Raw genomic sequence first — 12,778 nt, 5'->3', positions numbered from 1 at the left:
ATTCGATAAAAAAGTTTGAAATGAATTTCAATTTGGTGTTTTTTTTTCTTTTTTAATCTTCAAATTTTTAGTTAATCTAACTGTCCTTTGAATTAAGAAAACAAATTGAAAACAAAAGCAAAAAATATAGATGTACCAATTGAGCATTCGGTTTTTTTTTTTTTTCAATTTTTTTTGGTTCTTTATATAGGTTTCTCTCTTTTCTTATAGTTAATTTGGCATTTGATTTTTAAGTTTTATTCCCTTTACCATTATAATTATTATTAGTACGTTTTAGTATTTTGGAAAAAACATTTTTTTTTCTCACTTCATTAGTATTGAACGACAAAATTAAATTAAAGGTCGATTTTGGGCAGCAAACTTTTATCAATTTGTCTATTTTGATCATCTAGTTTGATCTCTTTTTTTCTTTATCTACTCCAATGTTCTATTTCCGTCATTCTAATATTCATTAGTAGAATTAATTTTCTATTGTACTTCTTGGGGTTTAATGCTTGGCTAAACTCAAAGTTTCTAATCCAGTAGGTTATAATTTCAATTTTTTTTTTCTTACTTATAAAGCTCACAAAACTTCATTCCAAGCAAATCAGAAAGGCAGCCAAAAAAGCTTAATTTAGAGAGATATAAATACATATATATATATATATATATATAAACAATAAATACAAAGGATTCAAAAATGAGTAATTTAAAGCAGCAATTTGAACCATGTTATGTGAGAACAACCATCAAGTCGTTTGGAGGCATATTTTGATCATGTGTAGAACCCATTAACAAAAAAACCAAAAGCAAAGTGTACAACCACTAAACAGGGCCAGTGGTTTTTTCTCCCAGCAATTTGAAGGGCTTCAATAATTGTGAAATAGCTTCCTGATATAATATGGACTTACATGACCAAGTACCTTCTATTAACAAAATTTATAAAGAAGTGGCCTCCTTTGATAACTTAGTTAGCATAGACAATTACCCTCAATTGGGCAGTGACTTCAGTGTGAAGCTTCAATTTTGCCATATATTCTCCTGTGTTTCCTGGAACTCTGGAAGAGAAAACGATTGGCTTGCCCACATCCCCTACGGATAATCAAGAAAAGTGCACAGGATGAAGCAGGTAGACAAACACTGATCTTTTAAACCCCTTGGATAAGCCTAGACATGGCTTTCTATGACATGAACCATTAACTGCAATTTTGTTCTACAGTAAAGCAAAGAATTTTCTTCAAAAAATAGTAGCACGGATAATTAAGACAAACAGCTTTGAATTTTTGCTGTTTATGTTTCCATAAAACTTGTGAGGTAGCTGAAAGCTCGATCACATGTTTCAAATAAATTGTTGTAACCATGGGCCAAGCCCACATTCCAAAGGTTAGCAATTAGTTCTTCCATAGATAATAACATACCTTGAAAGCTCCAACAGTTTCTTCGAAAATGAGAGCTAGCTGCTGTGCCTCATCTTTCACTTGCATAAAATACAAAAAAAGCATCTGGAAGAATGAATAAGAAAAGAATAGTAACAGCCTTCAACAACTAATAGGCTATGTGCTTGTATGGATTAGCAAAATGAAGGTATAAAACCAGGATATGCTCTTGGTTTACTCTAATAATGACAAAATGCTGAATGGGATAGAAGTTGCAACCTCAAATTAGGCAAGCGGAGTGATAATGTTTTCAAAACTGGACCACATTTTGATTTTTTCATTTAAGAAGGAAGAATAGAGTAGCGAAGAATGTGGCGTGTTTAGCTCCAATAACATATCCTCCCTAGTCTCAATCATATCTCACCAATTAGAAATTGACACATCATTTAAAGTTCCAACTCATCTACTTTCATTGTTGCTTTCTGCCTTCTATCAAGCCCAATCCTTGTCCGGTTATGGCTACTGGAACAACTTTTTGTTCTCAGGTTTTCTTGGGCCGCACCTATTTAAATGCTAAAGATTTTGATTTTTTATTTTATTTTTTATTTTCCTTTAGTCAACATAGCAGAGAAATTTTTTGGTAATACAACATAAAGAAATTCTGTTAACTTTGTGATTTTTACTTCTCAAAATTAGTGTTCATATTTTTTTTTAAATCATCTGTACAAATATCAATTGAAATATCTTACTTTGTTTGGTAGAAATTGAAAATATTGTAGCCAAAAAAAAAAAAAAAAAATTGGAAGTATCTTTCTTATTTTGTTGTTTATGGATCACTTTGTTCATCTCATGTTTGGTTTGTGTTTCAATTTCTGCCTGTAATCTTGGTTAAAGAACGTTATGGCCCAGCCACTCTCCCTCGTAGTTTTGTTCCAGAAGCAAACTGTTATCCGGTGTCGTTTTAGTCCAGGAGCAACATAAACATCAGTCTAGCTAACACAACTAAGTAACGAATAACAGTCCTCTAAAATCTAATTTTTTTCTTTGCCACATCTAATTACACCTTTTTTGTAGCTTGTAAGCACGCAGATTATATGTATAGATGGTACCATTCCATTACGTTTTGTCACCTTAGGTTATACTGGGTGTTGATAATCTTTCTACATTGAATAAATTTCTTTATCTTTGCATAAATTTTATGTAATCGACAATTTTTCAGTATTGTAAGATGCCTAAACCTAGCATAACTTGGGTGACTATAAAAATGTAACTATATATGTGTGTGTATATGTCTGCATGTATATCACAGAATTCTGACTTTTTTTTGGGGACTTTTTTTTTATTCTGGACTTTTTGAATCAAATCCTGTGGATTTTTATAGTAGAATTTTATATTTATATATAATACAGCGTTATGTGAATTTCTTTACCAGGAAAAAAAAAAAAAATGGCTCCAAAAAAAAAATGTTGGACGAATTAGCCAAAGAAACTAGATTTTGGACCCATCATCAAATCCGGTGGCACTACTGTAAGCAGTAAGGTCGGAAAAAAGAAATCTTTTACAATACGTTGGGTTCTCTGTAAACATCTTATATATATTATTTTCCACAAAAAAAAAAAGAATCTTATTTTTTAATTTATTTTTATTAACTTATTGTTTTCTTTGGTCAATTATAAACTTATTGTTAAAATAAAGTTAGCAGATCTTTAATTACATTTGTTTCTCTGTCTATTCTCTAACTACTGATAATTTCAGCTCAACCAAACACGATTACTCTTTATATGCTTTATTTTTTGGTTTTTGTTACTATTTTTTAATGATATGATATTATATCATATGAGAAGACTCATCCCAAAAAAAAAAAAAAAAAAAAAAAAAAAAAAGTTAATTTGGTTAAGTTTTTATTGGAAGTCATTGAAGATATCTTATATCTATTTGAATCAGATTAGCAGTATTTGAAGCCCCTCAACCCCTCTGCACAAGAATCCCCAACCCAAAAAAATAAAAAATAAAAAATAAAAACAACAACAACAACAACAACACAAACAATCTAAGAGTAGGAGAAAATATAGTCAGCCTCAGCTGCATGGCCTTCCAAGTTGCTGAACTCCAGATAATGGGTTGGCCTGTGGTGTTTCATGATATATGGTTACTTCCATGGCAATCCCAAGCTTGACCCCATTCCTCGTGCTAAGCGTATGTTTTACCCCCATGAAGTTGTAGATCCATGGACCATTATCAGGGACCATATAGAAACCAACAAATCGGTCACTAAGGAGCATCTATACCTTCCGGCAATGGAAGTCATCCATGAAAATTGCTTCCACCTGTTGATTTGTCCCCATTTATAACCAGATGGAGTCAGCTTATAGGCAGTCAAGGAGAAAGAACACGGAGTGACACTGCAAGTCAGAATAATTCACTTGTGTTGATTCCATTGGTTGTTATTTTCCACGAGCTTAGCATGAGCAATTACATCTTGTGGAGATAGTTCAGGAAGCTCATTTTGGTTGAGTGTGTATCCATCCCAAAGGCTCCAAGTCATTGAGGAAATCATGATCTGGCAGAGAAGATGGAAGATGGACTTGCTGATGGGGAACCATTGTGGCGAAGTAACAACACAGCGAATTTTCTTCACCTGAGGGCTTTCTGCTGGGCTTCTGCCTTATAAGCAGTCAGCAATTTGTCCTCAAACGCTAAGCAAATGAACCTGTTCAAGATGTTCTTTGGCATAATGTAAGTATATGCAGTTTCTTTCAAATCCGCTGAATTATTCATATAAATATGATTGACGCGAAGATAGAGATTATTGCTAATATAAAAACACAAAATTACCTATAAACAAGCACAATCCCCCAACAGAAATTACACTGCCATAGCTTCAAATTTAAAACAATTACTCACAGTCTGGCAAGTAAAAAGGTCCCAAAAAAAAAAAAAAAAAATACAAAACCACCAACCAATTATATGTTAAAAAGTAAAATAATAATTATAATAAATAATTTGTAATTTTCTAGTAAAGTCGGCAGCATGAGGAAAAGTTTGATTTGGATATATACTTCATGGTTAAGAGAGTAGAAAGTTGACATGTGTATTGCAATTAATGACAGGAAGTCAAATTGTTTACTAAAACCATAGAAAGTTGCCACACGTAAGCTAGCCTTAAATGTATTAAGTAGATAGTTAATAGGTTGACATGTGTACTCATGTGAGCTGTATTTTTACATGTACTGAAAAAAAAAACAGCAAAGCATATGATGGTTGTTATTTTGAACCACCTCTTTTAAGCCTATATATAGACTTGTATCAACTTATTTTGTATCTATTAGAAAGAGCTATAATAAGGTGCATTCTTTTTTATTTTTTAGCTCTCCTCTTCCTTCAAATTAAAATCAGTCTCGGCCACTCTCCTTTCTTTTACCTTCTCTATTTTATCCAAGTCTCAAATTTTAAGTACATTTTCGCATATTATCCAATATTATATATATAATGGCCTTATTCCAATAACAAAATCTAATGTGATCATATGCATAAGTAACGAAGTGAATGATGAATATAAGAAGGCAATGCCAATTGATATGGAAATTTCAAAATAACTAAGAAAACTGGAAAAAATTAACCATTCATTGTCAGGGCAGCAAGTACATTATTTCAATAGAAAGTAACTAACAAAAAAGAGTGTCAAAGTGTGTCTTCGCAACTAGCATTACAGCCTGTACAAATGGAAACAGAGACTTTATAGTGCATCTATTAAAACACTATCAGGCCTTGTGGAAAAGGGCTCAAGAAGAAAATTCTCCTGCATCGGTTTCCACGGCTGATGGTGCATCGGTTACACGTCCTAAAGTTCCAGGTAACGGACATTTCATCCAGCATGTCAGCAGAAATTCAAATAGGTTGATTTTTTGTTTGATCGTGGCATTTCAAGCATTTCATCGAACAGGGTAACAGACATTGAATTGTGACGCGAAAAAAAAAGAAAAGGAGGAAAAGATAAAACCCAGAATCCCAGTAACAAGAACTATGTATATTAAGGCTATATCTCATATAAAAAATAATCACTCCTCCAAAAATAAAAATAGGTGTTCATAGCAATAGAAAATAGAAAAAAAAAAAAAAAACAATTTCTATTTATGTATTTGGTAAAAATATTGATTTAAAATTAAGATTTAGCCTTTATAAATATTTATTTGAAAAATTTGAAAAAAATTAATTAAAAGTTAAATTTTATATTTATTAATATATTTTTAGTACCCGGTAATAAATATAAACTTAAACATGGTAAGAATGTTTCAAAATTTATTCAAATTAAAATATAGAAATAAAAATTTTAAAATTTTAAATAAATGAATGCATATCTATTCTTATGAAATAACTATTTTCAAATTTAAAAACTTATCAACATAGTAAAAATTAAATCTATGAAATATGTATTCTATTTCTATATTTATTTTATAAACCACATATGCCCTAAAAGTTAAGACAACACATCACACAATTTAATCAAGCAACCTAATCAATTTCTTATAACCGTAATCTCAACAAAATCAAAATTAATGCATATGGATTCAGTAAAATTAAATGGCAAGTAGAAAAACAAAAAAGCTACAAGTATTGGATAACCTAATAAGCAGGACCAAGCACGAATTTTTCTTCAAAATAGTCCTCTATGCTTTTCTTAGAAGCATGATATTTTCTCATTGATGGGTTCTTCTCTATGGATGGGCATTTCAAAACATATTTCAGCCAAGAGGATTTAAATTGAGAGAAAATGATCTGGACCATAAAATATAGTGTTGTTTTAAGTGGCACTTGTTTTAAGTTCCACTCAAATCTAGTGGCACTTAAAATATAGTGTTGGTTTAATTGGCACTTGTTATAGTGCTGTTTTAAGTGGCGGTGAAATATAGTGTTATTTTAAATGTTGTTCTAAGTGGCACTTGTTTTATTTGTACCATAAAATATCAAAACTACACTTTATTATCCTCTATATATAATGCTTCATTTACCATAAAATTATATTTTCATTTATTTACCATAAGAGTATGATCGAAAAGATGGCAATTGCAGATAAAGCATATGCACAGCTGCAGAGGGAAGTTGAAGAAAAAATGGCACTTGCAGATGAAGCATATGCACACCTGGAGAGGGAAATTCAACTTGTCAAAAAGGAAATTCAACTTGTTAGAAAGGAAAACGATCTCCTCAGATGATCAATCAGAAATAAGGTTGATGCCGATACTGAATAATGCAAGCCATACTTTGTCTATGTCTTCACCACCGGCAACAACAATGAAGAATATAGGAACAACAACGAAGAATATAGGGCATTTGTTTAAAATTTGTGAAATGCAATATGCCATGACTTCGAATTTTTGTCATCATTAAGACATCTTCGATAAACTTCATGGAGATGTAGTTGGTAGTGACCACCTTGGTGAAAAATTGTGGGGATTTTTTTTTGAATTCTTTGATGAGCCTCTTGGAGATGTCGTGCGTAGAGACCATCTTGGTTAACATTTGCGGGGATTTTTTGAATTTTTTTGAATTCTATGACAAATCTCATGGAGATACAGTGTCTAATGACTACCTTGGTTAATAGTTCCTGGGATTTTTCTTAGAAATTCCGTTAAGTTCTTTTGACATTATGCATCGTATATTAAGTCTTTAATTCTTTTGACAAACACTTTTGATGTGTATGTTTCATGTCGTTCAAGTCTTTTGACAACACACCACACACTTTAATCAAGCAACCTAATCAATTTCGTATAAACTCAATCTCAATAAAATCAAAATTAATGTATATGGATTCGATAAAATTAAATGGCAAGTAGAAAAACAAAAAAGCTACAAGTATTGGATAACCTAATAAGCAGGACCAAGCATGAATTTTTCTTGAAAACAATCCTCTATCCTTTTCTCCAAAGCATGATTTTTTCTCATTGACGGGTTCTTCTTTGTGGATGGGTGTTTTAAAATGTATTTAACCAAGAGGATTTAAATTGAGAGGAAATGATCTGGGCCGTAAAAAATATAGGGTTGTTTTAAGTGGCACCTAGTTTAAGTGCCACTTAAAACAAGTGGCACTTCAAATATAGTGTTGTTTTAAGTGACACTTGTTTTATTTGTACCGTAAAATATCAAAGCTACGCTTTATTATCCTCTATATATAATGCTTCATTTACTACAAAACCATATTTTCATTATTTTACTATAAGTGTCAGGATCCGTCCAAAATTCCTCATCGGAACTCTAGACAAGCCCTTATCCCATGGAAACCCTACCGGACCTTCCAATGGAAAATCCGGGAGAACCTCCCCTAAGGGTTGGACTTACCACAAATTTTCTGCACTGAAAACACACTTCTATATACATCCCCTTATTCCTCCCATCTTACTACAATTTGTTTCCACAAATTTACAGCATTCCAAAATAATAACAGGAAATTAATGCAGTATTTAATAAAATGTGTCAAATACAGTATACAGAGCATTATACAAATAAATATGAAATTAATACAATGTCAAATAAGGAAGCAATATAAGATGAAGAGGAAAAAGGGAAGAAATGCTTCTTGGATTTTCGGCAATGAACTGAGACGTCGGGCTCGCCCCAGACGATCAACGTCTCCCAATCTTTGTACCTAGGGAAACGAAATTAGAAATATGAGATGCTAATCATTTCAGTGAGTAACCCAATCTACTATACAATTATAACAGTAATAATAATTATAGTACACTTGATTAATTAAGAATAAATAAATAAATAGATAATAATTAATCGGAAATAATATTTTCTCTCAAAACCCTCACCATACAGTCCGTTGGAAAAGTTCTCCTTTTAAAACATTTTCGCAAAACCCAATCTTTTATGCCCTAAAAATCAAAGAAATAATTAGTTAAATAAATTTCAAATAAAATACAAAAATTTAAGAATCCAAATTTATAATAAAATAAAATAAAAATAAAAATAAAATAATTTTGTAACAGTTACTAAATGAATGATAAATGTCATAAACAAATAATACAAAAATATTAATGAAACTTACATTAAGACAATTCAGGAAATAATTAAATAATTAAAATAAATCAATTTATTGAATAATTAAGCAAAGGAAAAATTAAATCAAATTAAAACCTCCATTTAAAATAAATGGTAAGAACATAATAAGATCTCTTTAAAATCATCAAATCAATGTAAATAGTAAAATCAAGATAAAATACATTGTTAAAACATTAATATAGGTAATTAAAAACATAATAAAATTCCATAAAATTTGTGTTAAAATCTCTAATTGAAATAAATAATAAAAACAACATTAAATACATTCTAATTTAAATATAATTTCAAAATATTTATTTTGAAGTCCAAGTTCTGAAAACCACTTGATGCATCCACTATATACCAGTTGCGGCAACGGTACCCAGCATCCCAAGGTACCGCCAAACAGGAGGTTAAAGAGATAAATTGGCATACGGTCGCGTGGCGTCCTACTGTGCTGCTACTAACAAGCGTCCCAACCATGGAGGGGCGGTCTACCCTCATCCGATGGCAACCATAGGAGAACCCCATAATCATCTGTGTGCTACTCACACCCACCTGCGCACTCACCACATCCACCTGCGCGCTAATCATATCCATATATAAAGAACACCAGTACGTGTATGGTGCATCTAAAAATCATAAAATCAATATATTTATTTTCAGCTCTCAAAATTTCATAAGTACCACTGGGTTTATTCCATCTAATTAAACCCGTAAATTTTCCACAATTCTTTTATAAATCATCGTCATAAATTCATTGCATAAATTCCATCAATTTCAAATACATCAACTTTCAAATGCATCGATTTTCTAATCCACAATATTCAAATGCGTAAGCATAATGTTTAAAATAATATACTTAAATCCTTAAAATTCAAGATAAGCATAATTTCATTAAAATCCCATAAAATTTCCAAAATTCATAAATCCATATAAATTCATTTTTATTAATCAAAATAAACTCACAAATAAATTCCACAATAAATCAATTAATATTAAAATCACAGTTCTTTTAAATATCAAATTTTCATAAAATCTATATTTCCATAATTTGTCAAAAATCATATATGATTTAATGCACATATACATTTCAATTTATTCAAATTGTGCCATCAAAATTTCAAATATAATTTTGCTAAATATTTAACACATAAATATTAAATCCAAATATTTAATTATCATAAAATAAATATAATTTAACATCCAAAAATAATTTTGAAGGATTACGAATCTGGTCTTACTTCCCGGAGATCGGACCCGAGGTGGCCGGAATCTCGCCGGAAAGCTCATGGATTTCAAGTCCTCGATTCTCTCAATCTATCGTGAATTGCAGGAAAAAGACCTCGGATTTGGGTTTAGAGGGTTGGAATTAGTGGAAAAGGAGGGGCGGTGTAGCTAGAAACTCGCTGGAAAGTCGATTTCCTAGTGAGCCGCCGTGGTCACCGGAATCCGCCACCGTTGGCAGCGCATCCGGTGGCCACTGGCCGTAATTTTTGGTGGGAAGGTAGATTGGGGAATGGATGACTCAACGGGACCGGTGCTGAGGCAAAAGGAGGTCGGAATAGGGAGAAATCTGGGTTTGAAGTAATCGGCACCGCTGCCAAAAAAAGCCTCGATCCGGACGCGTTGGCGGTCGGTTGGCATTGATTTTTGGCTGGCCGGCCGGTTTTCAGGTGGGCTTTAAGCTAGGGTGGTGCGTGTATTGTTCTGGTGGCCGGAAAGGAGTGAACAGCAGTTGGCCAGTTGGCCAGTTGGTTTCTCTCTGTAGCTCTCTCTCTCTCTCTCTCTCTCTCTCTCTTTCTCTCCTCTTCCTGGCTCCCGTGTTTTGCCAAAATAAAAGCCACCCGTGGGTGACACTGTTCACTCATGAGATTGGCTGAAAATACGACACGTGGCACATACATTTCACTCAAGTCAAAATATATTAAAATATTACGGTATTCGGAAAACTTTACATGTCCATAACTTTTTAACCAGATGTCCAATTTAAGCGTGCCACTAGTCTATGAACTCGTATTGACGAGTACTTCACAACCATGCATGAGTCAAAGCTCAACTTTACATGAACAAAAAGTCAACTCCAGCACCCCTTGGATAGTTTGGACCTCAACTTGTTTTGCTCATAACTTTCAAATCGTAGCTCCGTTTTTGACGTGCTACTAGTCTATGGACTCGTGACAACGTGTATTTTTTAATTGTACCTCAGTCAATGTGAAATTCCATCAGGAATAAAAAGCCAACATTTGGCCCCTTCTAGGTCAACACGGTAAAACCCGGTCAACCTTGGTTAAATTTGAGAAATTTCCGGTGTACTTCGGGATGGGGTGTTACAATAAGTTCCAAGTGGCTGTAAAATATAGTATTGTTTTAAGTGTTGTTCTAACTGGCACTTTTTTCATTAGTAGTGTAAATTGTAAAAGCTATGCGTTATTATCCTTTATATATAATGCTTCATTTACCATAAAAATCATATTTTCATTATGGTAAGTTACACATAAGAACTCCGATTCTCCTTTAATTACAATAAGAAACTTTGATTTTCCTTCAAAAAACAAGAAAAACTATGTTAATCTTTACAAACGGCCTGATCGTGAAAACGGGATGGACATTGAAGAGAAAGGGCATGACGACCAATTTACCATCTTCAACACCTCTAATTTCGATATCTCCTCCTTCTGCCTGTATGTCTTCTACTTCTGGCTCTTCTTAACATCAATTTTCACCATTAGCGTCATGCACCCATACACCTACTTCTTCTCATTCTTCATCTAGTTCCAAATCTTCTACTGTTTCATCTTCTTCTTATACACCTAATTCTGTTCTTGATATAAATTTGCAAGTGATCTAAACACATCAAGTTTTTCTCCTATTTCTACTTCTATTTCACAGAAGCCTTTAGTTAAATCTAATTATCCAATGATCACTTGTTCTAAAAATGGTATTTCTAAACCAAAATACTTCCAAAGTCTTTCTGGCAAACGTACCTCTTTTGATTCTATAGTTGAGCCACAAACTGTTCAAGCTGCTCTAGCTGATCCACAATGGAGACAAGCCATGGATCTTGAATATTTTGCTTTAGTAAAGAATTGAACCTGGGATTTAGTTCTTCATGTTAAAAAGAATAAAATAATAATAATAATAATTTTTAATTTGGCAAAGTCGGTTGAGTGGTGAAGATTCAAGAAATCACACTTATGTTGCAATTAGTGTTGCAATTAGTGTTGCAATTGATGATAGCAATTAATGAAAGGGAGTCAAAATTGTTTACTAAAGCCATAGCAAGTTGCCACATGTAAGCTAGCTATTGATTAGATAATTGATAGATTGACATGTGTCCCCATGAGTTGTATTTTTACTTGTATAGAAAAGAAAATAGCAAAGTATGCATATAGCGGTAGTTACTTTGGAACTGCCTCTTTTAGCTTATATATAAGCTTGTACTCTTGTTTTGTACTAATTTTCAAAAATAAAGAAATTATAACGTGCATTCCTTCTGTATTTTTTAGCTCTTCTCTTCCTTCAATTTTAATTAATCTCCGCCACCCTCTTTTCTTTTACCAAACAAGTATTTTTTTTTTAATCTCCTTAAATTTAAGCCTTCATTTTAAACACTTTTTCATATAATATCCAACAAATTTGATATCAGAGCCTCGTTCTTGCCCTTTTTATAAAATATCCATGGCAGTTAATAACCAATCAATCTTTAGTTATGCCCAAAATCTAATTCCCATATTTACAGATGAGAATTATGATTTTTGGTGCATCCAAATGAAAACCCTTTTTATCTCACAAGATTTGTGGGATATAATTGAAGAAGGCTATGATGAGCCTACGAGTCCCTAGCAACTGCAGTCGTGGATGGAAGTAGCAAAGAAGAAGTACAAGCAAAATATTCAAAAAGATGCACGAGCACTACTTTTCATTCAACAAGGGATAAGTAAAAGCATTTTCCCTAGAATATCAAATGCAACAAAATCTAGAGCTGCATGGGAAATTCTAAAACAACAATTTGGTGGCCATGAAAAGGTAATCTCTATTAAACTTCAAACTCTTTGGAGAGAATTTGTAGAAAAAATATTAAGATGTTTGCCAGCAAAATTCGAGCATATTGTTGCAGCTATATAAGAATCCAAAGATTTGAAAACATAATCCAAAGATTTGAAAACATACTCTTTGGATCAACTATTTGGATCTCTCGAAGCACATGAAAAAAGAATGAGCAGGTTTTCTAACCAACCTATGAAGCAAGCATTCAAATCAAATTGCAACATCACAGAAAGGAATTCGGCAACCTCAACAAGCAACTCAACAAGAAGAGGAGGTTCCTTCAGAAGAGGACATGTATCAAGGCCAAGGCAGAGGAGGAAGAAACAATTATG

The 12,778-nt window shown here is 32.6% G+C and overlaps 1 long non-coding RNA gene across 1 annotated transcript; it reads right to left on the bottom strand.

Moving 5' to 3' along the window:
• Window positions 1-612: 612 nt before the first annotated feature.
• Window positions 613-1,635, bottom strand: LOC125421156 (uncharacterized). The gene is made up of 2 exons (XR_007239336.1): window positions 1,398-1,635; window positions 613-1,192 (listed from the first exon to the last, which is right to left on the bottom strand). It is a non-coding gene; the product is annotated as an uncharacterized LOC125421156 (long non-coding RNA).
• Window positions 1,636-12,778: the final 11,143 nt, after the last annotated feature.

Source organism: Ziziphus jujuba, chromosome 10 (genome assembly GCF_031755915.1).
Source record: "Ziziphus jujuba cultivar Dongzao chromosome 10, ASM3175591v1".
NCBI classification, from domain to species: Eukaryota; Viridiplantae; Streptophyta; class Magnoliopsida; order Rosales; family Rhamnaceae; genus Ziziphus; species Ziziphus jujuba.
Note: the sequence above shows the minus strand (reverse complement) of the source record. Positions and strands in the feature narration are given on the sequence as shown.